Source organism: Pseudophryne corroboree, chromosome 6 (assembly GCF_028390025.1).
Source record: "Pseudophryne corroboree isolate aPseCor3 chromosome 6, aPseCor3.hap2, whole genome shotgun sequence".
Taxonomy (NCBI): Eukaryota; Metazoa; Chordata; class Amphibia; order Anura; family Myobatrachidae; genus Pseudophryne; species Pseudophryne corroboree.
Window position 1 is genome coordinate 2,225,808 of NC_086449.1, and position 27,268 is coordinate 2,253,075.

Consider the following 27,268-nt stretch of genomic DNA (forward strand, 5'->3'; position numbering starts at 1 on the left):
GTGTGATGTGTTCAGAATAGGCTGAAAATGAGTGTAAATTATGTTTTTTGAGGTTAATAATACTTTGGGATCAAAATTACCCCCAAATTCTATGATTTAAGCTGTTTTTTAGGGTTTTTTGAAAAAAACACCCGAATCCAAAACACACCCGAATCCGACAAAAATAATTCGGTGAGGTTTTGCCAAAACGCGTTCGAACCCAAAACACGGCCGCGGAACCGAACCCAAAACCAAAACCCGAAAAATTTCAGGCGCTCATCTCTAGTGTATGTATGTATGTACTATGTATGTATTGTAACACTGTAGGGGTGCAAGGTGCCTTTTCCTGGGGAATATGGCAGCCCGCAGCAGCTGAGGAACAACACAAGTCCAGTTTCTGGTACAACTGACCCCGGCCAGTTTTATTGAAACAGAAAATAAAACAAACCCCAAAATAAAAATACCTTGCCTGTCCGGCACTAACTAAACATAAGATGTTCCTAACTGTCACTAAACAAAACACAGAGTTCTTCAGTACATACTGTATAGCTTACTTGCATCAGAAAGCGTGTCTCTCACACACAGATCCTGCAGCCTTCCCAGGCAGTCTGCCCATACTAATCAGGTTAGAAGCACTATATCACTCTTACACAGCTGAAACCCTGATTAGCCCTCTGTGAGGCCAAAGACCCGAACTGGGCCCAATGTCTAGAACTCGCCTTATCTCTCTCTCAGAGCCTTTACCCAGCTTTTACAGCAAACTGAAAAGGTTCAGACAAAACAAAAAGCATTTTTCCTAGAAGTTAACATTTTCTAAAACATGTAAGACAAGAACCTGGGACAAATATACCTGCCCTCAAACACTATCCCAGTGTTCTTGTCACATATCCCCCTCCCCTGTTTCGACCTAGGGGCCGGAACACTTGTAGCCCCCAAACAGAAGATGCGAGACAATGCATCTGCGTTGGCCAATTGTGTTCCCGGTCTATGTTCGACAGTAAACTTAAAGTCCTGCAACGCTAGAAACCATCTAGTTACACGAGCATTCTTGCCTCTATTTACATACATCCATTTTAAAGGGGCATGGTCTGTCACTAGTCTGAATTGTCTACCCAAGAGGTAATATCTCAAGGTATCTAGTGCCCACTTAATGGCCAAAGCCTCCTTTTCCACAATGGCATACCTTTTTTCATGCTCATTGAGTTTCCTACTCAAATAAATGATAGGGTGTTCGTCCCCATCTCTGGTTTGGGACAGCACAGCACCTATCCCTACCTCTGAGGCATCTGTCTGTACCACAAATTCTTTTGAAAAATCTGGTGTTATCAACACCGGTTGTGAACACAAAGCCACTTTTAATGCTTGGAACGCCTTTTCTGCATCAGGGTTCCATTTCACCACATTTGACTGCTTCCCTTTGGTAAGGTCTGACAACGGCACCGCTGTGGTCGCAAAATTAGGAATAAACCGTCTATAGTACCCAGTAATTCCCAAAAAAGCCCTTACCTGTTTTTTATTCACTGGACGAGGCCAGTTTTGAATAGCATCAACTTTATTCAATTGGGGCCTAATCAGACCTCTGCCTATGGTGAAGCCCAAGTATTTGACCTCCTCCATTGCGAGGCAGCACTTCTTTGGGTTAGCAGTTAACCCTGCCTCTCTGATTGAGTCCAGTACTGCTTGTACTTTAACCAAATGGGACCCCCAGTCTGTACTGTGAATTACCACATCATCCAAATAGGCAGCTGCATATTTTCTATGGGGCCTCAAAATTTTATCCATCGCCCGTTGAAAGGTTGCTGGAGCCCCATGCAACCCAAAGGGTAACATCTTATACTGGTACAGCCCCTCCGGAACCGAAAAGGCTGTTTTTTCTTTGGCGCTATCAGATAAAGGTATTTGCCAGTAACCTTTGGTCAGGTCCAATGTGGTGAGAAACCTGGCTGTTCCCAGCCTTTCTACAAGCTCATCCACACGGGGCATGGGGTATGCGTCAAACTTGGACACCTCATTTAACTTACGAAAGTCATTACAGAAGCGTATGCTACCGTCGGGCTTCGGGATGAGCACTATGGGACTGGACCACTCACTGTTAGACTCCTCTATGACTCCAAGTTCTAACATGGTTTTAACTTCCTTAGAAATAGCTTCTCGCTGAGCTTCAGGAATCCTATATGGCTTTAAATGAACCCTGACCCCTGGTTCTGTGACAAGGTCATGTTTTATTATGGTCGTTCGGCCAGGCAGCTCTGAAAATACCTCCCTATTTTGGATGAGAAATTCTTTAACCTGATTGTTCTGATCAGCTGATAATGTCTCTGACACCTTCACTGCGGGAAGCAACCGGGGTGAAGACACCGAAGGGCAAGGCTCCGCTGACAGAGACAACCTATCTTTCCAGGGTTTGATTAAGTTAACATGGTAGATCTGTTCGGGTTTTCTCTTTCCCGGCTGGTATACTTTGTAATTAACCTCATTCACTTTTTCCCTAATCTCAAATGGACCCTGCCATTTAGCTAGGAATTTGCTTTCCACAGTGGGTACCAAAACAAGAACTCTATCTCCAGGAGCAAATTCCCGTATCTTGGCACTCCGGTTATAGACCCTCTGTTGAGCACTTTGGGCCTGTTCCATGTGCTCTCTGACAACAGGTACCACTGCTGCAATCCTATCCTGCATTTGTGTTACATGCTCAATAACGCTTCTATAAGGAGTGGGCTGTCCTTCCCACGTCTCTTTGGCAATATCCAACAGCCCTCTGGGGTGTCTACCATACAACAAATCAAATGGAGAAAACCCCGTAGAGGACTGAGGGACTTCTCTGATGGCCATTAACAAGTAGGGCAACAAACAATCCCAGTTTTTCCCATCTCTCTCAACAACCTTTTTTAACATACTTTTTAATGTTTTATTAAACCTTTCCACCAACCCGTCAGTTTGGGGATGGTAGATGGACGTCCTGAGGTGAGTGACCTTAAATAACTTGCACAATTCTTTCATGATCCTTGACATAAATGGAGTACCTTGGTCAGTCAAAATTTCTTTTGGTATTCCCACTCTACTAAATACCTGCACCAGCTCCCTAGCTATCGCCTTGGTTGTGATAGTGCGTAAAGGGACAGCCTCAGGATATCGAGTGGCATAGTCCATAATTACCAGGATATACTGATGGCCCCGAGCAGACTTTAACAAGGGCCCCACGAGATCCATGGCTATTCTGTCAAACGGGACCTCTATAATAGGCATGGGAACTAGTGGGCTCCTGAAATGGGGTCTAGGGGCATGATACTGGCATTCAGGACAGGAAGAACAATATTCAGACACTTCTTTATAAACCCCTGGCCAAAAGAACCTTTGTAAAACTCTTTCAGTGGTTTTTTCTGCCCCTAAATGTCCTGCGGTAACGTGACTATGAGCTAAATCTAGTACCGTTCTCCGATAAGGCTGGGAAACTACCAGCTGTTCCACCACATCCTCACCCCTTTTGACAATGTGGTACAAGAGCTCATTACAGATGGCCATGTGGGGATACGTAACCCTGTCACCTGGTACCACAGGTTCCCCATTAACAATCTTAACATTCTCTCTAGCCTTTATTAAGGTAGGATCCTTTAACTGTTCAGACGCAAACAGATCCTTCTTTACCTCCAGGTCAGGCACGCTTTCAGTTCTAACTACTATGTCTCTGTTCCCGGCAAGAGGGTCCTCACTGGACTCCCCATCTGTCACTTCCCCAGCCAAACTAGTAAAAGGCAAAGGGACAGAAAGTTCCGAAGACCCACGTACATCCATAAAATCACCGGTATTATCAACTGGTTTTTTACTTCTCACATCTGTTGATAACCGTGATTCCCACAGTTTCCAAAAATGAGGAAAATCCCTCCCTATTATGGCCTCATGCACCAAGGTAGGGACCAGTCCCACTTTAACCCTTGCTGACCCACAACAAGTTTCTATATTCACCTCAGCAGTGGCATAATATTGGGTATCCCCGTGTATGCAAGTTACCCCAATAGGTATTTGCTGGACCTTTAAGGGGTTCACTAACCCAGCTTTCACGAGGGTAACTAAACTTCCTGAATCTAGCAAGGCCTCTACCCGGTTACCTTCTAAGAACACATCACACATTTGTTTTTCCAGCTCAGGTGAAGGTACCACAGTACAGGCTAACCTAGCAAAGAAAGACATTCTGCGACATTCAAAGGCAGCATCACATTGCATGGGTTCTTGCGTGACTGGGCAATTGGCAATAACATGACCTGGCATACCACACCTAAAACATTTAACCACACGATTATCAACCCATTTGGGCAGCATAGACCGTTCTAGCCCCATTGGCCTGTTTCCAGGGCCAGTGTTTACAGTCTCTCCAGCCTTGCGTTCTCTTAACCGCCCAGCAACGTTTTCCCACGGAACAGTCTTACCAGTCTTTACTGAAGGGCGCTGTCGAGGACCTATGGGTTGCTGGGTGGTCATCAGTAGTTCCTCTGCTGCCAAATACCTCTCTACCATGTCCACTAATTGGTCAGCAGTACCCGGGTTTCCATGGCTCACCCACTTGCGCAGGACCATGGGCAAAGATCTCAAGTAGCGGTCCATGACGACTCTTTCCACCATCTGGGGACCAGTTAATGTCTCTGGCTGCAGCCATTTTTTTGTTAGCTGAATAAGGTCGTGCATCTGGGAGCGCGGAGGCTTCTCCATGGCGTACAGCCAACGGTGCACCCGTTGTGCTCGTACTGACAGCGTGACTCCCAGGCGGGTCAGGATCTCAGTCTTTAGTTTATCATAGTCCCGAGCCTCAGCAGGGATTAAATCAAAGTAAGCTTTTTGGGGCTCACCTGACAGGAAAGGTGCCAGCAGACTGGCCCACTGTGCTTTCGGCAAGTTCTCACGCTCGGCAGTCCTTTCAAACGTGGTCAGATAGGCCTCCACATCATCAGCCTCTGTCATTTTCTGCAGGAAGTGACTGGCTCGTATAGAACTAGAGCTGGTTGGAGCACTGACGGCCACATCTCCAACCCGAGCTGCAAGTCTCTGCACCACTTCTGTTAAGGCCTCTCTATCCTGACGCTGTTGCCTGTAAAGTTCATCAACAACTGCCTGCTGTTGTCTCTTATTTTCCTCCATTGCCACCTGCTGTTGTCTCTTATTTTCCTCCATTGCCACCTGCTGTAGTCTCCAATTTTCCTCCATTGCCACCTGCTGCTGTCGGTTGGCCTCCTGCTGAGCCGCTGTAGCTTGCAGCAAGGCTTTAAGCAGATCCTCCATGTCAACAGATTTTTCAGGCGGCTTTGCAGCTGCTTTCACCCAGGACATATATCAAACCCTCAGGGTGAGTCTCAGTAACTTCACACTGGGCTGTATCTGCATAAACCACCGTTTTCTGCAGGCCTCACAAAGCTGCTGCTTTCACTTATGCGCAGAACGGCCTGCTCGCATTCTCCACCAAGTTGTAACACTGTAGGGGTGCAAGGCGCCTTTTCCTGGGGAATATGGCCGCACGCAGCAGCTGAGGAACAACACAAGTCCAGTTTCTGGTACAACTGACCCCGGCCAGTTTTATTGAAACAGAAAATAAAACAAACCCCAAAATAAAAATACCTTGCCTGTCCGGCACTAACTAAACATAAGATGTTCCTAACTGTCACTAAACAAAACACAGAGTTCTTCAGTACATACTGTATAGCTCACTTGCATCAGAAAGCGTGTCTCTCACACACAGATCCTGCAGCCTTCCCAGGCAGTCTGCCCATACTAATCAGGTTAGAAGCACTATAACACTCTTACACAGCTGAAACCCTGATTAGCCCTCTGTGAGGCCAAAGACCCGAACTGGGCCCAATGTCTAGAACTCGCCTTATCTCTCTCTCAGAGCCTTTACCCAGCTTTTACAGCAAACTGAAAAGGTTCAGACAAAACAAAAAGCATTTTTCCTAGAAGTTAACATTTTCTAAAACATGTAAGACAAGAACCTGGGACAAATATACCTGCCCTCAAACACTATCCCAGTGTTCTTGTCACAGTATGTATGTATGTATGTATGTATGTATATATGTATGTACTATGTATGTATGTGTGTATGTATGTATGTACTATGTATGTATGTATGTATGTATGTGTGTGTGTATGTATGTATGTATGTATGTGTGTGGGGAGGGGGGATAAAAAGACCTCCCATCTATACGTAATATCATTGCAGAGCCATCTCTGGAGAAACCCTCTCATAGACAGACAGGTAATAACTAGTGATGTGCACCGGACATTTTTCGGGTTTTGTGTTTTGGTTTTGGATTCGGTTCCGCGGCCGTGTTTTGGATTCGGACGCGTTTTGGCAAAACCTCACTGAAAATTTTTTGTCGGATTCGGGTGTGTTTTGGATTCGGGTGCTTTTTTCAAAAAACCCTAAAAAACAGCTTAAATCATAGAATTTGGGGGTCATTTTGATCCGATAGTATTATTAACCTCAATAACCATAATGTCCACTCATTTCCAGTCTATTCTGAACACCTCACACCTCACAATATTATTTTTAGTCCTAAAATTTGCACCGAGGTCGCTGGATGACTAAGCTAAGAGACACAAGTGGCCGACACAAACACCTGGCCCATCTAGGAGTGGCACTGCAGTGTCAGGCAGGATGGCACTTCAAAAAATTGTCCCCAAAAAGCACATGATGCAAAGAAAAAAAGAGGCGCACCAAGGTCGCTGTGTGACTAAGCTAAGCGACACAAGTGGCCGACACAAACACCTGGCCCATCTAGGAGTGGCACTGCAGTGTCAGGCAGGATGGCACTTCAAAAAATTGTCCCCAAAAAGCACATGATGCAAAGAAAAAAAGAGGCGCACCAAGGTCGCTGTGTGACTAAGCTAAGCGATACAAGTGGCCGACACAAACACCTGGCCCATCTAGGAGTGGCACTGCAGTGTCAGGCAGGATGGCACTTCAAAAAAATTGTCCCCAAACAGCACATGATGCAAAGAAAAAAAGAGGCGTACCAAGGTCGCTGTGTGACTAAGCTAAGCGACCCTAGTGGCCGACACAAACACCTGGCCCATCTAGGAGTGGCACTGCAGTGTCAGGCAGGATGGCCCTTCAAAAAAATTGTCCCCAAACAGCACATGATGCAAAGAAAAAAAGAGGCGCACCAAGGTCGCTGTGTGACTAAGCTAAGCGACACAAGTGGCCGACACAAACACCTGGCCCATCTAGGAGTGGCACTGCAGTGTCAGGCAGGATGGCCCTTCAAAAAAGTAGTCTCCAAACAGCACATGATGCAAAGAAAAAAAGAGGCGCACCAAGGTCGCTGTGTGACTAAGATAAGCGACACAAGTGGCCGACACAAACACCTGGCCCATCTAGGAGTGGCACTGCAGTGTCAGGCAGGATGGCACTTCAAAAAAATTGTCCCCAAACAGCACATGATGCAAAGAAAAATGAAAGAAAAAAGAGGTGCAAGATGGAATTGTCCTTGGGCCCTCCCACCCACCCTTATGTTGTATAAACAAGACATGCACACTTTAACCAACCCATCATTTCAGCGACAGGGTCTGCCACACGACTGTGACTGAAATGACGGGTTGGTTTGGGCCCCCACCAAAAAAAGAAGCAATCAATCTCTCCTTGCACAAACTGGCTTTACAGAGGCAAGATGTCCACCTCCTCCTCATCGTCCGATTCATCACCCCTTTCACTGTGTACATCCCCCTCCTCACAGATTATTAATTCGTTTTTCTGAGGTCTGTGTACATTTTCGGTATCGCCTGCCTAGAGAAATGGAACTTAGATGGTATTTGGTACCGGGGACACAGTACCTCAATCAAGTCTCTAGTTGCCTCTGAATTAACGAAGGATACCGGAACCACGTTTCTCACCGCCCAGGCTGCCAAGGCCTCAGTTATCTGCTTTGCAGCAGGATGACTGCTGTGATATTTCATCTTCCTCGCAAAGGACTGTTGGACAGTCAATTGCTTACTGGAAGTAGTACAAGTGGTCTTCCGACTTCCCCTCTGGGATGCCGATCGACTCCCAGCAGCAACAACAGCAGCGCCAGCAGCAGTAGGTGTTACACTCAAGGATGCATTGGAGGAATCCCAGGCAGGAGAGGACTCGTCAGACTTGACAGTGACATGGCCTGCAGAACTATTGGCATTCCTGGGTAAGGAGGAAATTGACACTGAGGGAGTTGGTGGTGGGGTGGTTTGCGTGAGCTTGGTTACAAGAGGAAGGGATTTAGTGGTCAGTGGACTGCTTCCGCTGTCGCCCAAAGTTTTTGAACTTGTCACTGACTTATTATGAATGCGCTGCAGGTGACTTATAAGGGAGGATGTTCCGAGGTGGTTAACATCCTTACCCCTACTTATTACAGCTTGACAAAGGGAACACACGGCTTGACACCTGTTGTCCGCATTTCTGTTGAAATAATTCCACATCGAAGAGGTGATTTTTTTGGTATTTTCACCAGGCATGTCAATGGCCATATTCCTCCCACGGACAACAGGTGTCTCCCCGGGTGCCTGACTTAAACAAACCACCTCACCATCAGAATCCTCCTTGTCAATTTCCTCCCCAGCGCCAGCAACACCCATATCCTCATCCTGGTGTACTTCAACACTGACATCTTCAATCTGACTATCAGGAACTGGACTCCGGGTGCTCCTTCCAGCACTTGCAGGGGGCGTGCAAATGGTGGAAGGCGCATGCTCTTCACGTCCAGTGTTGGGAAGGTCAGGCATCGCAACCGACACAATTGGACTCTCCTTGTGGATTTGTGATTTCGAAGAACGCACAGTTCTTTGCGGTGCTTTTGCCGCAAGTCTTTTCTTTTTTCTAGCGAGAGGATGAGTGCTTCCATCCTCATGTGAAGCTGAACCACTAGCCATGAACATAGGCCAGGGCCTCAGCCGTTCTTTGCCACTCCGTGTCGTAAATGGCATATTGGCAAGTTTACGCTTCTCCTCAGATGCTTTTAATTTTGATTTTTGGGTCATTTTACTGAACTTTTGTTTTTTGGATTTTACATGCTCTCTACTATGACATTGGGCATCGGCCTTGGCAGACGACGTTGATGGCATTTCATTGTTTCTGCCATGACTAGCGGCAGCAGCTTCAGCACGAGGTGGAAGTGGATCTTGATCTTTCCCTATTTTAACCTCCACATTTTTGTTCTCCATATTTTAATGTGTGGAATTATATGCCAGTATCAATAGCAATGGCCTACTACTATATATACTGCGCACAACTAAGATGCACCACAGGTATAGAATGTACATGGATAGTATACTTAATGACGACACAGAGGTAGGTACAGCAGTGGCCTTCCGTATCGTACTGCTATATATAGTATACTGGTGGTCACTGTGTCAGCAAACTGCAAAACTTTAATGCACCACAGGTATAGAATGTAGATGGATAGTATACTTAATGACGACACAGAGGTAGGTACAGCAGTGGCCTTCCGTACCGTACTGCTATATATAGTATACTGGTGGTCACTGTGTAAGCAAACTGCAAAACTAAAATGCACCACAGGTATAGAATGTAGATGGATAGTATACTTAATGACGACACAGAGGTAGGTACAGCAGTGGCCTTCCGTACCGTACTGCTATATATAGTATACTGGTGGACACTGTATCAGCAAACTGCAAAACTAAAATGCACCACAGGTATAGAATGTAGATGGATAGTATACTTAATGACGACACAGAGGTAGGTACAGCAGTGGCCTTCCGTACCGTACTGCTATATATAGTATACTGGTGGTCACTGTGTCAGCAAACTGCAAAACTTTAATGCACCACAGGTATAGAATGTAGATGGATAGTATACTTAATGACGACACAGAGGTAGGTACAGCAGTGGCCTTCCGTACCGTACTGCTATATATAGTATACTGGTGGTCACTGTGTCAGCAAACTGCAAAACTAAAATGCACCGCAGGTATAGAATGTAGATGGATAGTATACTTAATGACGACACAGAGGTAGGTACAGCAGTGGCCTTCCGTACCGTACTGCTATATATAGTATACTGGTGGTCACTGTGTCAGCAAACGGCAAAACTAAAATGCACCACAGGTATAGAATGTAGATGGATAGTATACTCAATGACGACACAGAGGTAGGTACAGCAGTGGCCTTCCGTACCGTACTGCTATATATAGTATACTGGTGGTCACTGTATCAACAAACTGCAAAACTAAAATGCACCACAGGTATAGAATGTAGATGGATAGTATACTTAATGACGACACAGAGGTAGGTACAGCAGTGGCCTTCCGTACCGTACTGCTATATATAGTATACTGGTGGACACTGTATCAGCAAACTGCAAAACTAAAATGCACCACAGGTATAGAATGTAGATGGATAGTATACTTAATGATGACACAGAGGTAGGTACAGCAGTGGCCTTCCGTACCGTACTGCTATATATAGTATACTGGTGGTCACTGTGTCAGCAAACTGCAAAACTAAAATGCACCACAGGTATAGAATGTAGATGGATAGTATACTTAATGACGACACAGAGGTAGGTACAGCAGTGGCCTTCTGTACCGTACTGCTATATATAGTATACTGGTGGACACTGTATCAGCAAACTGCAAAACTAAAATGCACCACAGGTATAGAATGTAGATGGATAGTATACTTAATGATGACACAGAGGTAGGTACAGCAGTGGCCTTCCGTACCGTACTGCTATATATAGTATACTGGTGGTCACTGTGTCAGCAAACTGCAAAACTAAAATGCACCACAGGTATAGAATGTAGATGGATAGTATACTTAATGACGACACAGAGGTAGGCACAGCAGTTGCCTTCCGTATCGTACTGCTATATATAGTATACTGGTGGTCACTGTGTCAGCAAAACTCTGCACTGTACTCCTCCTATATAATAATTATACTGGTGGTCCCCAGTCCCCACATTAAAATAAAGCAGCACACTGAGCACAGATATGGAGTGTTTTTCAGGCAGAGAACGGATAACTGGTGGTCACTGTCAGCAAAACTCTGCACTGTACTCCTGCTATATAATACAGCTGCTCCCCAGTCCTCCCCACAATGAATTAAGCAATAATGCACAATCAAATTCAACAATAACGGAGAGGACGCCAGACACGTCCTCTCCCTAATATTTGCAATGCACGAGTGAAAATGGCAGCGACGTGCGGCTGCTTATATAGAATCTATGATGCAGGGACAATGATGGAGTGACTATGCTGCAGGGACTGTGATGCAGGGACTATGATGGAGTGACTATGCTGCAGGGACTGTGATGCAGGGACTATGATGGAGTGACTATGCTGCAGGGACTGTGATGCAGGGACTATGATGGAGTGACTATGCTGCAGGGACTGTGATGCAGGGACTATGATGGAGTGACTATGCTGCAGGGACTATGAGGGAGTGACTATGCTGCAGGGACTGTGATGCAGGGACTATGATGGAGTGACTATGCTGCAGGGACTGTGATGCAGGGACAATGATGGAGTGACTATGCTGCAGGGACTGTGATGCAGGGACAATGATGGAGTGACTATGCTGCAGGGACTGTGATGCAGGGACTATGATGGAGTGACTATGCTGCAGGGACTGTGATGCAGGGACAATGATGGAGTGACTATGCTGCAGGGACTGTGATGCAGGGACAATGATGGAGTGACTATAATGCAGGGACTGTGATGCAGGGACAATGATGGAGTGAATATGCTGCAGGGACTGTGATGCAGGGACTATGATGGAGTGACTATAATGCAGGGACTGTGATGCAGGGACTATGATGGAGTGAATATGCTGCAGGGACTGTGATGCAGGGACAATGATGGAGTGACTATGCTGCAGGGACTGTGATGCAGGGACAATGATGGAGTGACTATGCTGCAGGGACTGTGATGCAGGGACTATGATGGAGTGACTATAATGCAGGGACTGTGATGCAGGGACTATGATGGAGTGAATATGCTGCAGGGACTGTGATGCAGGGACTATGATGGAGTGAATATGCTGCAGGGACTGTGATGCAGGGACTATGATGGAGTGACGATGCTGCAGGGACTGTGATGCAGGGACAATGATGGAGTGACTATGCTGCAGGGACTGTGATGCAGGGACTATGATGGAGTGACTATAATGCAGGGACTGTGATGCAGGGACTATGATGGAGTGAATATGCTGCAGGGACTGTGATGCAGGGACTATGATGGAGTGACGATGCTGCAGGGACTATGATGGAGTGACTATGCTGCAGGGACTGTGATGCAGGGACTATGATGGAGTGACTATAATGCAGGGACTGTGATGCAGGGACTATGATGGAGTGAATATGCTGCAGGGACTGTGATGCAGGGACTATGATGGAGTGACTATAATGCAGGGACTGTGATGCAGGGACTATGATGGAGTGAATATGCTGCAGGGACTGTGATGCAGGGACAATGATGGAGTGACTATGCTGCAGGGACTGTGATGCAGGGACAATGATGGAGTGACTATGCTGCAGGGACTGTGATGCAGGGACTATGATGGAGTGACTATAATGCAGGGACTGTGATGCAGGGACTATGATGGAGTGAATATGCTGCAGAGACTGTGATGCAGGGACTATGATGGAGTGACGATGCTGCAGGGACTATGATGGAGTGACTATGCTGCAGGGACTGTGATGCAGGGACTATGATGGAGTGACTATGCTGCAGGGACTGTGATGCAGGGACTATGATGGAGTGACTATGCTGCAGGGACTGTGATGCAGGGACTATGATGGAGTGACTATGCTGCAGGGACTGTGATGCAGGGACTATGATGGAGTGACTATGCTGCAGGGACTGTGATGCAGGGACTATGATGGAGTGACTATGCTGCAGGGACTGTGATGCAGGGACTATGATGGAGTGACTATGCTGCAGGGACTATGATGGAGTGACTATGCTGCAGGGACTGTGAAGCAGGGACTATGATGGAGTGACTATGCTGCAGGGACTGTGATGCAGGGACAATGATGGAGTGACTATGCTGCAGGGACTGTGATGCAGGGACTATGATGGAGTGACTATGCTGCAGGGACTGTGATGCAGGGACAATGATGGAGTGACTATGCTGCAGGGACTGTGATGCAGGGACTATGATGGAGTGACTATGCTGCAGGGACTGTGATGCAGGGACAATGATGGAGTGACTATGCTGCAGGAACTGTGATGCAGGGACAATGATGGAGTGACTATGCTGCAGGGACTGTGATGCAGGGACAATGATGGAGTGACTATGCTGCAGGGACTGTGATGCAGGGACAATGATGGAGTGACTATGCTGCAGGGACTGTGATGCAGGGACTATGATGGAGTGACTATGCTGCAGGGACTGTGATGCAGGGACAATGATGGAGTGACTATGCTGCAGGGACTGTGATGCAGGGACAATGATGGAGTGACTATGCTGCAGGGACTGTGATGCAGGGACAATGATGGAGTGACTATAATGCAGGGACTGTGATGCAGGGACAATGATGGAGTGACTATGCTGCAGGGACTGTGATGCAGGGACAATGATGGAGTGACTATGCTGCAGGGACTGTGATGCAGGGACAATGATGGAGTGACTATGCTGCAGGGACTGTGATGCAGGGACAATGGTGGAGTGACTATGCTGCAGGGACTGTGATGCAGGGACTATGATGGAGTGACTATGCTGCAGGGACTGTGATGCAGGGACTATGATGGAGTGAATATGCTGCAGGGACTGTGATGCAGGGACTATGATGGAGTGACTATAATGCAGGGACTGTGATGCAGGGACTATGAGGGAGTGACTATGCTGCAGGGACTGTGATGCAGGGACTATGATGGAGTGACTATGCTGCAGGGACTGTGATGCAGGGACTATGATGGAGTGACTATAATGCAGGGACTATGCTGCAGGGACTGTGATGCAGGGACTATGATGGAGTGACTATGCTGCAGGGACTGTGATGCAGGGACAATGATGGAGTGACTATGCTGCAGGGACTGTGATGCAGGGACAATGATGGAGTGACTATGCTGCAGGGACTGTGATGCAGGGACAATGATGGAGTGACTATGCTGCAGGGACTGTGATGCAGGGACTATGATGGAGTGACTATGCTGCAGGGACTGTGATGCAGGGACAATGATGGAGTGACTATGCTGCAGGGACTGTGATGCAGGGACAATGATGGAGTGACTATAATGCAGGGACTGTGATGCAGGGACAATGATGGAGTGACTATGCTGCAGGGACTGTGATGCAGGGACAATGATGGAGTGACTATGCTGCAGGGACTGTGATGCAGGGACAATGATGGAGTGACTATGCTGCAGGGACAATGATGGAGTGACTATGCTGCAGGGACTGTGATGCAGGGACAATGATGGAGTGACTATGCTGCAGGGACTGTGATGCAGGGACAATGATGGAGTGACTATAATGCAGGGACTGAGATGCAGGGACTATGATGGAGTGACTATGCTGCAGGGACTGTGATGCAGGGACTATGATGGAGTGACTATGCTGCAGGGACTGTGATGCAGGGACTATGATGGAGTGACTATGCTGCAGGGACTGTGATGCAGGGACAATGATGGAGTGACTATGCTGCAGGGACTGTGATGCAGGGACTATGATGGAGTGACTATGCTGCAGGGACTGTGATGCAGGGACTATGATGGAGTGACTATGCTGCAGGGACTGTGATGCAGGGACTATGATGGAGTGAATATGCTGCAGGGACTGTGATGCAGGGACTATGATGGAGTGACTATAATGCAGGGACTGTGATGCAGGGACTATGAGGGAGTGACTATGCTGCAGGGACGGTGATGCAGGGACTATGATGGAGTGACTATGCTGCAGGGACTGTGATGCAGGGACTATGATGGAGTGACTATAATGCAGGGACTGTGATGCAGGGACTATGATGGAGTGAATATGCTGCAGGGACTGTGATGCAGGGACTATGATGGAGTGACGATGCTGCAGGGACTATGATGGAGTGACTATGCTGCAGGGACTGTGATGCAGGGACTATGATGGAGTGACGATGCTGCAGGGACTATGATGGAGTGACTATGCTGCAGGGACTGTGATGCAGGGACTATGATGGAGTGACTATGCTGCAGGGACTGTGATGCAGGGACAATGATGGAGTGACTATGCTGCAGGGACTGTGATGCAGGGACAATGATGGAGTGACTATGCTGCAGGGACTGTGATGCAGGGACAATGATGGAGTGACTATGCTGCAGGGACTGTGATGCAGGGACAATGATGGAGTGACTATGCTGCAGGGACTGTGATGCAGGGACTATGATGGAGTGACTATGCTGCAGGGACTGTGATGCAGGGACTATGATGGAGTGACTATGCTGCAGGGACTGTGATGCAGGGACTATGATGAAGTGACTATGCTGCAGGGACTGTGATGCAGGGACAATGATGGAGTGACTATGCTGCAGGGACTGTGATGCAGGGACAATGATGGAGTGACTATGCTGCAGGGACTGTGATGCAGGGACAATGATGGAGTGACTATGCTGCAGGGACTGTGATGCAGGGACTATGATGGAGTGAATATGCTGCAGGGACTGTGATGCAGGGACTATGATGGAGTGACTATGCTGCAGGGACTGTGATGCAGGGACTATGATGGAGTGACTATGCTGCAGGGACTGTGATGCAGGGACAATGATGGAGTGACTATGCTGCAGGGACTGTGATGCAGGGACTATGATGGAGTGACGATGCTGCAGGGACAATGATGGAGTGACTATGCTGCAGGGACTGTGATGCAGGGACAATGATGGAGTGACTATAATGCAGGGACTGTGATGCAGGGACAATGATGGAGTGACTATGCTGCAGGGACTGTGATGCAGGGACAATGATGGAGTGACTATGCTGCAGGGACTGTGATGCAGGGACTATGATGGAGTGACTATGCTGCAGGGACTGTGATGCAGGGACTATGATGGAGTGACTATGCTGCAGGGACTGTGATGCAGGGACAATGATGGAGTGACTATGCTGCAGGGACTGTGATGCAGGGACAATGATGGAGTGACTATGCTGCAGGGACTGTGATGCAGGGACAATGATGGAGTGACTATGCTGCAGGGACTGTGATGCAGGGACTATGATGGAGTGACTATAATGCAGGGACTGTGATGCAGGGACTATGATGGAGTGAATATGCTGCAGGGACTGTGATGCAGGGACTATGATGGAGTGACTATAATGCAGGGACTGTGATGCAGGGACTATGAGGGAGTGACTATGCTGCAGGGACTGTGATGCAGGGACTATGATGGAGTGACTATGCTGCAGGGACTGTGATGCAGGGACTATGATGGAGTGACTATAATGCAGGGACTGTGATGCAGGGACTATGATGGAGTGACGATGCTGCAGGGACTATGATGGAGTGACTATGCTGCAGGGACTGTGATGCAGGGACTATGATGGAGTGACTATGCTGCAGGGACTGTGATGCAGGGACAATGATGGAGTGACTATGCTGCAGGGACTGTGATGCAGGGACTATGATGGAGTGACTATGCTGCAGGGACTGTGATGCAGGGACTATGATGGAGTGACTATGCTGCAGGGACTGTGATGAAGGGACAATGATGGAGTGACTATGCTGCAGGGACTGTGATGCAGGGACAATGATGGAGTGACTATGCTGCAGGGACTGTGATGCAGGGACAATGATGGAGTGACTATGCTGCAGGGACTGTGATGCAGGGACAATGATGGAGTGACTATGCTGCAGGGACTGTGATGCAGGGACTATGATGGAGTGACTATGCTGCAGGGACTGTGATGCAGGGACTATGATGGAGTGACTATGCTGCAGGGACTGTGATGCAGGGACAATGATGGAGTGACTATGCTGCAGGGACTGTGATGCAGGGACTATGATGCAGGGACTATGATGGAGTGACTATGCTGCAGGGACTGTGATGCAGGGACTATGATGGAGTGACTATGCTGCAGGGACTGTGATGCAGGGACAATGATGGAGTGACTATGCTGCAGGGACTGTGATGCAGGGACAATGATGGAGTGACTATGCTGCAGGGACTGTGATGCAGGGACTATGATGGAGTGAATATGCTGCAGGGACTGTGATGCAGGGACTATGATGGAGTGACTATGCTGCAGGGACTGTGATGCAGGGACTATGATGGAGTGACTATGCTGCAGGGACTGTGATGCAGGGACAATGATGGAGTGACTATGCTGCAGGGACTGTGATGCAGGGACTATGATGGAGTGACTATGCTGCAGGGACTGTGATGCAGGGACTATGATGGAGTGACTATGCTGCAGGGACTGTGATGCAGGGACTATGATGGAGTGACTATGCTGCAGGGACTGTGATGCAGGGACTATGATGGAGTGACTATGCTGCAGGGACTGTGATGCAGGGACAATGATGGAGTGACTATGCTGCAGGGACTGTGATGCAGGGACAATGATGGAGTGACTATGCTGCAGGGACTGTGATGCAGGGACTATGATGGAGTGACTATGCTGCAGGGACTGTGATGCAGGGACAATGATGGAGTGACTATGCTGCAGGGACTGTGATGCAGGGACTATGATGGAGTGACTATGCTGCAGGGACTGTGATGCAGGGACTGTGACGGAGTGACTATGCTGCAGGGACTGTGATGCAGGGACAATGATGGAGTGACTATGCTGCAGGGACTGTGATGCAGGGACAATGATGGAGTGACTATGCTGCAGGGACTGTGATGCAGGGACTATGATGGAGTGACTATGCTGCAGGGACTGTGATGCAGGGACAATGATGGAGTGACTATGCTGCAGGGACTGTGATGCAGGGACAATGATGGAGTGACTATGCTGCAGGGACTGTGATGCAGGGACTATGATGGAGTGACTATGCTGCAGGGACTGTGATGCAGGGACTATGATGGAGTGACTATGCTGCAGGGACTGTGAGGCAGGGACAATGATGGAGTGACTATGCTGCAGGGACTGTGATGCAGGGACTATGATGCAGGGACTATGATGGAGTGACTATGCTGCAGGGACTGTGATGCAGGGACTATGATGGAGTGACTATGCTGCAGGGACTGTGATGCAGGGACAATGATGGAGTGACTATGCTGCAGGGACTGTGATGCAGGGACAATGATGGAGTGACTATGCTGCAGGGACTGTGATGCAGGGACTATGATGGAGTGAATATGCTGCAGGGACTGTGATGCAGGGACTATGATGGAGTGACTATGCTGCAGGGACTGTGATGCAGGGACTATGATGGAGTGACTATGCTGCAGGGACTGTGATGCAGGGACAATGATGGAGTGACTATGCTGCAGGGACTGTGATGCAGGGACTATGATGGAGTGACTATGCTGCAGGGACTGTGATGCAGGGACTATGATGGAGTGACTATGCTGCAGGGACTGTGATGCAGGGACTATGATGGAGTGACTATGCTGCAGGGACTGTGATGCAGGGACTATGATGGAGTGACTATGCTGCAGGGACTGTGATGCAGGGACAATGATGGAGTGACTATGCTGCAGGGACTGTGATGCAGGGACAATGATGGAGTGACTATGCTGCAGGGACTGTGATGCAGGGACTATGATGGAGTGACTATGCTGCAGGGACTGTGATGCAGGGACAATGATGGAGTGACTATGCTGCAGGGACTGTGATGCAGGGACTATGATGGAGTGACTATGCTGCAGGGACTGTGATGCAGGGACTGTGATGGAGTGACTATGCTGCAGGGACTGTGATGCAGGGACAATGATGGAGTGACTATGCTGCAGGGACTGTGATGCAGGGACAATGATGGAGTGACTATGCTGCAGGGACTGTGATGCAGGGACTATGATGGAGTGACTATGCTGCAGGGACTGTGATGCAGGGACAATGATGGAGTGACTATGCTGCAGGGACTGTGATGCAGGGACAATGATGGAGTGACTATGCTGCAGGGACTGTGATGCAGGGACAATGATGGAGTGACTATGCTGCAGGGACTGTGATGCAGGGACAATGATGGAGTGACTATGCTGCAGGGACTGTGATGCAGGGACAATGATGGAGTGACTATGCTGCAGGGACTGTGATGCAGGGACAATGATGGAGTGACTATGCTGCAGGGACTGTGATGCAGGGACTATGATGGAGTGACTATGCTGCAGGGACTGTGATGCAGGGACAATGATGGAGTGACTATGCTGCAGGGACTGTGATGCAGGGACTATGATGGAGTAACTATGCTGCAGGGACTATGATGGAGTGACTATGCTGCAGGGACTGTGATGCAGGGACTATGATGGAGTGACTATGCTGCAGGGACTGTGATGCAGGGACAATGATGGAGTGACTATGCTGCAGGGACTGTGATGCAGGGACAATGATGGAGGGACTATGCTGCAGGGACTGTGATGCAGGGACTATGATGGAGTGACTATGCTGCAGGGACTGTGATGCAGGGACTATGATGGAGTGACTATGCTGCAGGGACTGTGATGCAGGGACTATGATGGAGTGACTATGCTGCAGGGACTGTGATGCAGGGACTATGATGGAGTGACTATGCTGCAGGGACTGTGATGCAGGGACTATGATGGAGTGACTATGCTGCAGGGACTGTGATGCAGGGACTATGATGGAGTGACTATGCTGCAGGGACTGTGATGCAGGGACTATGATGGAGTGACTATTCTGCAGGGACTGTGATGCAGGGACTATGATGGAGTGACTATGCTGCAGGGACTGTGATGCAGGGACAATGATGGAGTGACTATGCTGCAGGGACTGTGATGCAGGGACAATGATGGAGTGACTATGCTGCAGGGACTGTGATGCAGGGACTATGATGGAGTGACTATGCTGCAGGGACTGTGATGCAGGGACAATGATGGAGTGACTATGCTGCAGGGACTGTGATGCAGGGACTATGATGGAGTAACTATGCTGCAGGGACTATGATGGAGTGACTATGCTGCAGGGACTATGATGGAGTGACTATGCTGCAGGGACTGTGATGCAGGGACAATGATGGAGTGACTATGCTGCAGGGACTGTGATGCAGGGACTATGATGGAGTGACTATGCTGCAGGGACTGTGATGCAGGGACAATGATGGAGTGACTATGCTGCAGGGACTGTGATGCAGGGACAATGATGGAGTGACTATGCTGCAGGGACTGTGATGCAGGGACAATGATGGAGTGACTATGCTGCAGGGACTGTGATGCAGGGACAATGATGGAGTGACTATGCTGCAGGGACTGTGATGCAGGGACAATGATGGAGTGACTATGCTGCAGGGACTGTGATGCAGTGACTATGATGGAGTGACTATGCTGCAGGGACTGTGATGCAGGGACAATGATGGAGTGACTATGCTGCAGGGACTGTGATGCAGGGACTATGATGGAGTGACTATGCTGCAGGGACTGTGATGCAGGGACTATGATGGAGTGACTATGCTGCAGGGACTGTGATGCAGGGACAATGATGGAGTGACTATGCTGCAGGGACTGTGATGCAGGGACAATGATGGAGTGACTATGCTGCAGGGACTGTGATGCAGGGACTATGATGGAGTGACTATGCTGCAGGGACTGTGATGCAGGGACAATGATGGAGTGACTATGCTGCAGGGACTGTGATGCAGGGACTATGATGGAGTGACTATGCTGCAGGGACTGTGATGCAGGGACAATGATGGAGTGACTATGCTGCAGGGACTGTGATGCAGGGACAATGATGGAGTGACTATGCTGCAGGGACTGTGATGCAGGGACAATGATGGAGTGACTATGCTGCAGGGACTGTGATGCAGGGACTATGATGGAGTGACTATGCTGCAGGGACTGTGATGCAGGGACAATGATGGAGTGACTATGCTGCAGGGACTGTGATGCAGGGACAATGATGGAGTGACTATGCTGCAGGGACTGTGATGCAGGGACTATGATGGAGTGACTATGCTGCAGGGACTGTGATGCAGGGACAATGATGGAGTGACTATGCTGCAGGGACTGTGATGCAGGGACAATGATGGAGTGACTATGCTGCAGGGACTGTGATGCAGGGACTATGATGGAGTGACTATGCTGCAGGGACTGTGATGCAGGGACAATGATGGAGTGACTATGCTGCAGGGACTGTGATGCAGGGACAATGATGGAGTGACTATGCTGCAGGGACTGTGATGCAGGGACTATGATGCAGTGACTATGCTGCAGGGACTGTGATGCAGGGACAATGATGGAGTGACTATGCTGCAGGGACTGTGATGCAGGGACTATGATGGAGTGACTATGCTGCAGGGACTGTGATGCAGGGACTATGATGGAGTGACTATGCTGCAGGGACTGTGATGCAGGGACAATGATGGAGTGACTATGCTGCAGGGACTGTGATGCAGGGACTATGATGGAGTGACTATGCTGCAGGGACTATGATGCAGGGACAATGATGGAGTGACTATGCTGCAGGGACTGTGATGCAGGGACAATGATGGAGTGACTATGCTGCAGGGACTGTGATGCAGGGACTATGATGGAGTGACTATGCTGCAGGGACTGTGATGCAGGGACAATGATGGAGTGACTATGCTGCAGGGACTGTGATGCAGGGACAATGATGGAGTGACTATGCTGCAGGGACTGTGATGCAGGGACTATGATGGAGTGACTATGCTGCAGGGACTGTGATGCAGGGACTATGATGGAGTGACTATGCTGCAGGGACTGTGATGCAGGGACTATGATGGAGTGACTATGCTGCAGGGACTATGATGCAGGGACAATGATGGAGTGACTATGCTGCAGGGACTGTGATGCAGGGACAATGATGGAGTGACTATGCTGCAGGGACTGTGATGCAGGGACAATGATGGAGTGACTATGCTGCAGGGACTGTGATGCAGGGACTATGATGGAGTGACTATGCTGCAGGGACTGTGATGCAGGGACTATGATGGAGTGACTATGCTGCAGGGACTGTGATGCAGGGACTATGCTGCAGGGACTATGATGGAGTGACTATAATGCAGAGACTGTGATGCAGGGACTATGATGGAGTGACTATAATGCAGGGACTGTGATGCAGGGACTATGATGGAGTGACTATGCTGCAGGGACTGTGATGCAGGGACTATGCTGAGACACCTGGCAGCTGCTGGTCACAGACACTACGTTCAGTGTATAGGTAACTGTGTGGGTAGAAGGATGTGTGCCTGTGGGTATATGTGTAAGTACAGTGTACATACCTGCGGGTGACTCCTGTGTGGCTGGATAATGGTGGTCTCACACTGCAATGACGGGGGACAATGCCTGGCACACGGGGAAACTCTCAGTTTCGTTTCCTAAAATCATCCTCCTACTCTCTGTAATTTCCCCTCCCTTATATAATAATAACCAGTGTACACAGTACAGTACCTCCCTCATATCCTCCCCGAGTGCTGGCCTCCTCGTCTAAACACACACTCTATTGTCTGACGGCTGAGATACACACGTGTATACACACACACATATATATACACAGTCTATTGTCTGACGGCTGAGATACACACATGTATACATGTATATACACACACACACACACACACACACACACACACACACACACACACACACACACACATGTATATACACACTCTATTGTCTGAGGGCTGAGATACACACATATATACATGTATACACACACTCTCACACATACAGGAGTATATTATTATTACATTTTATTTATAAGGCGCCACAAGTGTTTGGCAGCGCCGTATAAAGGACAGTACAGAGAGACAAAACTTACATAACAGTAAATAAATAACAGAAATACAGTGCAGGTAACAGAGAGCACCACAATTCTCACACATAACACAGCTAAGATGTAAGTATTGAGGGAGTGATCATCGTACTACTAGAGGCTGGTGGTTATAGATGGAGATGAGCCTTTACTAGCAGGATAAAGATGGTCGTTGAGTAGGAGAGAGCTGCGAGTGAAATGTGTTGAGACGAGGTCTTAGATAACAAGAGGAAAGAGGGCCCTGCTCTGAAGAGCTAACAATCTATTGGGGAGGGGCGACAGACAGATGACAAGAGGTGCAGGCAAGTGGGAGGTAGCCTGATGGCAGTATGCAAGCAAAGCGGAGATGTTCACGGCATGAGGCAGGGGGGTGGAGGCGCAGCTTCAGCACTGGGTTATGCATCGGGAGGGTACGCTTTGATGAATAGGTGGGTTTTTAGTGCCCGTTTAAAGCTTTGCAAGGTTGGGGAGAGTCTAATGGAGCGGGGGAGTGCGTTCCACTGAAGGGGTGCAGCACGGGCAAAATCCTGAACTCGTGCATGGGAAGCAATGACCAGGGCGGTGGAGAGGCGAAGGTCATTAGTCGACCGTATACATATATACAGACTCTATTGTCTGAGGCCTGAGATACACACATATATATATGTATACACACACGAGATACACACATATATACATGTATACACACACACACACACACACACACACGTATACACACACATATATACATGTATATATATATATATATATATACACTCTATTGTCTGATGGCTGAGATACACACATATATACATGTATACACACACACACACACACACACACACACACACACACACATATTCATGTATACACACACACACACACACACACACACACACACACACACGCCCACATACAGTATATATGTATACACACCACACACATAACCATAAAAAATAAAAAAAATGAGATGGATAGTCCACTAATACTCCCGGCGCAATAACCAATAAATATTCCTTTCACTTTGATCAAATGATTCACCAGCTGCACAAACAGAGGCTTTGCAGGAGCCTTACTGGAAAACTATATATATATACAAGGAGTAAGGGTGTGACTGTGTACACACGGTGAGATATTTTCTTTCGATTTTTACTATGGGGGTAATTCCAAGTTGATCGCAGCAGGAATTCTGTTAGAAATTGGGCAAAACCATGGCCCTCATTCCGAGTTGTTCGCTTGCTAGCCGCTTTTAGCAGCATTGCACACGCTAATCCGCCGCCTACTGGGAGTGAATCTTAGCTTAGCAGAACTGCGAATAGAAATTTCTTAGCAGTTTCTGAGTAGCTCCAGACCTACTCCTACACTGCGATCAGCTCAGTCAGTTTCGTTCCTGGTTTGACGTCACAAACACACCCAGCGTTCACTCAGACACTCCCCCGTTTCTCCAGACACTCCCAGAAACGGTAGCGTTTTTCCGCACACTCCCATAAAACGGCCAGTTTCCGCCCAGAAACACCCACTTCCTGTCAATCAGACTACGATCACCAGAACAAAGAAAAACCCTCGTAATGCCGTGAGTAAAATACCTAACTTAATAGCAAAGTTACTTGGCGCAGTCGCACTGCGGACATTGCGCATGCACATTAGCGACTAATCGCTCCATTGCGAAAAAAAAATGAACGAGCGATCAACTCAGAATGACCACCCATCTGCACTGCAGGAGGGACAGATATAACATGTGCAGAGAGAGTTAGATTTGGGTGGGGTGTGTTCAATCTGTAATCTAATTTGCAGTGTAAAAATAAAGCAGCCAGTATTTACCCTGCACAGAAACAAAATAACCCACCCAAATCTAACTCTCTCTGCACATGTTACATCTGCCCCCCTGCAGTGCACATGGGTCCTCATTCCGAGTTGTTCGCTCGCAAGGCGATTTTAGCAGTATTGCACACGCTAAGCCGCCACCTACTGGGAGTGAATCTTAGCTCATCAAAATTGCGAATGAAAGATTAGCAAAAATGCGAATAGACACTTCTTAGCAGTTTCAGAGTAGCTCCACACTTACTCGGCATCTGCGATCAGTTCAGTGCTTGTCGTTCCTGGTTTGACGTCACAAACACACCCAGCGTTCGCCCAGACACTCCCCCGTTTCTCCAGCCACTGCCGCGTTTTTCCCAGAAACGGTAGCGTATTTTCACACACACCCATAAAACGTCCAGTTTCCGCCCAGAAACACCCACTTCCTGTCAATCACATTACGATCACCAGAATGATCAAAAAATCTCGTAATGCCGTGAGTAAAATACCTAACTGCATAGCAAATTTACTTGGCGCAGTCGCAGTGCGGACATGGTGCATGCGCAATTAGCGGAAAATCACTGCGATGCGAAGAAAATTACCGCGCGAACAACTCGGAATGACCACCAATGTGTGCTTACCATTTTGGCTTTCCTATAACACGTACGTAGTAACAATGTCATAATATTCTGACACAGTTGTAGCAGCCACAATTGCTAACGTTTATCACACAAATGTCACAACATACATTTAGCACATATATAAAAACTAATAAAATATCAATGAATTTGGCAAGTAATTAAGCCAATAATAATCAAATTATGAGAGTGAGTAGCTCTTTATAAAACGCTCAATGGCCCTCATTCCGAGTTGATCGGTCGCAAGGCGAATGTAGCAGAGTTACACACGCTAAGCCGCCGCCTACTGGGAGTGAATCTTAGCTTCTTAAAATTGCGACCGATGTATTCGCAATATTGCGATTACTAACTACTTAGCAGTTTCAGAGTAGCTCCAGACTTACTCGGCATCTGCGATCAGTTCAGTGCTTGTCGTTCCTGGTTTGACGTCACAAACACACCCAGCGTTCGCCCAGACACTCCTCCGTTTCTCCAGCCACTCCTGCGTTTTTTCCGGAAACGGTAGCGTTTTCATCCACACGCCCCTGAAACGCCGTGTTTCCGCCCAGTAACACCCATTTCCTGTCAATCACACTACGATTGCCAGAGCGAAGAAAAAGCCGTGAGTAAGAATACTATCTTCATAGCAAAGTTACTTGGCGCAGTCGCAGTGCGAACATTGCGCATGCGTACTAAGCGGATTTTCACTGCGATGCGATGAAAAAGAACGAGCGAACGACTCGGAATGAGGGCCAATACCACTTAAAATAGCCGTTAATTCTTATTACATATATTGATGCCTGTGTCTTGAGGAAGTCCTGAGAATTCACGGGACGAAACGCGTTGACGTCACTCTTTAGAGTACCGCCCGATTGAAACGCTCTTGCCCCTCCTACCATGTATGTGCTGACATTTGTGTGATAAACGTTAGCAATTGCGGCTCCTGCATCTGTTCCAGAATGATGACATTGTAACTATGGCCCTCATTCTGAGTTGATCGCAGCAGCAAGAAAGTTAGCAATTGGGCAAAACCATGTGCACTGCAGGAGGGGCAGATATAACATGTGTAGAGAGAGTTAGATTTGGGTGGGGTGTGTTCAATCTGCAATCTAATTTGCAGTGTAAAAATAAAGCAGCCAGTATTTACCCTGCACAGAAACAAAATAACCCACCCAAATCTAACTCTCTCTGCACATGATATATCTGCCTCCCCTGCACTGCACATGGTTTTGCCCAACTGCTAAAAAATGTCCTGCTGCGATCAACTTGGAATTACCCCCTATGTACGTGTTTAGGAAACGTTCTGTACTTTAAACAAGTCTCTTGGTATTTATGAGTGAATGCAAACACCTGAGACTTATTCACTCTGGTCTGATCCACTGAGCGCACTTACTCCATACTTACCGAAAATCCCGCATTCTGCGGGAGGCTCACGTTTTCTCGGCCAGTGTCCCGCTCCCCCCGGAAAGCCCTCCCAATCCCCCGGGAAACCACCAAGCCATGTCTGAAATCCGGACCGAGCTTTGGTGACTCTGGGCGTGACGGGGGCGGAGCTTGATGCCGACCATGCAGTAAGGCAGTGTAACCGCACAGCAGAGTCTACGGTAACATGTGCAGGCTGGCAACAGCAGCGGATCCCTCCCCCCTCCCCACACATCGTGACTAGAGCAGCTGTTAGTTGGTAGTGATGGGGGATCTGGCGTGTCGCGGAGCGCTGTAGTGGAATGAGTGAGGCACCTGGGAGTCCGGAGAAGAGGCAGGAGAAGAGGTAGGAGTGTCTGTGTTTGTGTGTGTGCAGTGGCGGATCTTGCCACGGGCAAGCAGGACTTTTGCCCGGGGCGCCGCCTTCCGGAGGGCGCCGCACCATCGCAAGATCCGCCACTGTGCAGTGTGCCCCCCAGCAGTGCCCCCCCGCTGTGCCCACCCCCTGCTGTGAGAAGGGAACCAGACGCTACGCATCTAGTTTCCCTTCGTGGCGCTGCCCCCCCCCCCCCTCCCCACTGTGAAGAGAATCAGACGCTAAGCGTCTAGTTTCCTTTCATGGAGAGGACCTTTGCTGTGC

General features: G+C 48.4%; 1 long non-coding RNA gene across 2 annotated transcripts in view; it reads right to left on the minus strand.

Moving 5' to 3' along the window:
• The window catches only part of LOC134934735 (uncharacterized), a 60,476-nt gene extending 38,085 nt beyond the window's left edge, over positions 1–22,391 (minus strand). The window contains exon 1 of one of the 2 annotated variants that reach the window (XR_010179790.1): positions 22,281–22,391. This is a non-coding gene — a long non-coding RNA (uncharacterized LOC134934735). The remainder of the gene's footprint in view (positions 1–22,280) is intronic. The other variant, XR_010179789.1, reaches the window with a different exon arrangement.
• Positions 22,392–27,268: the final 4,877 nt, after the last annotated feature.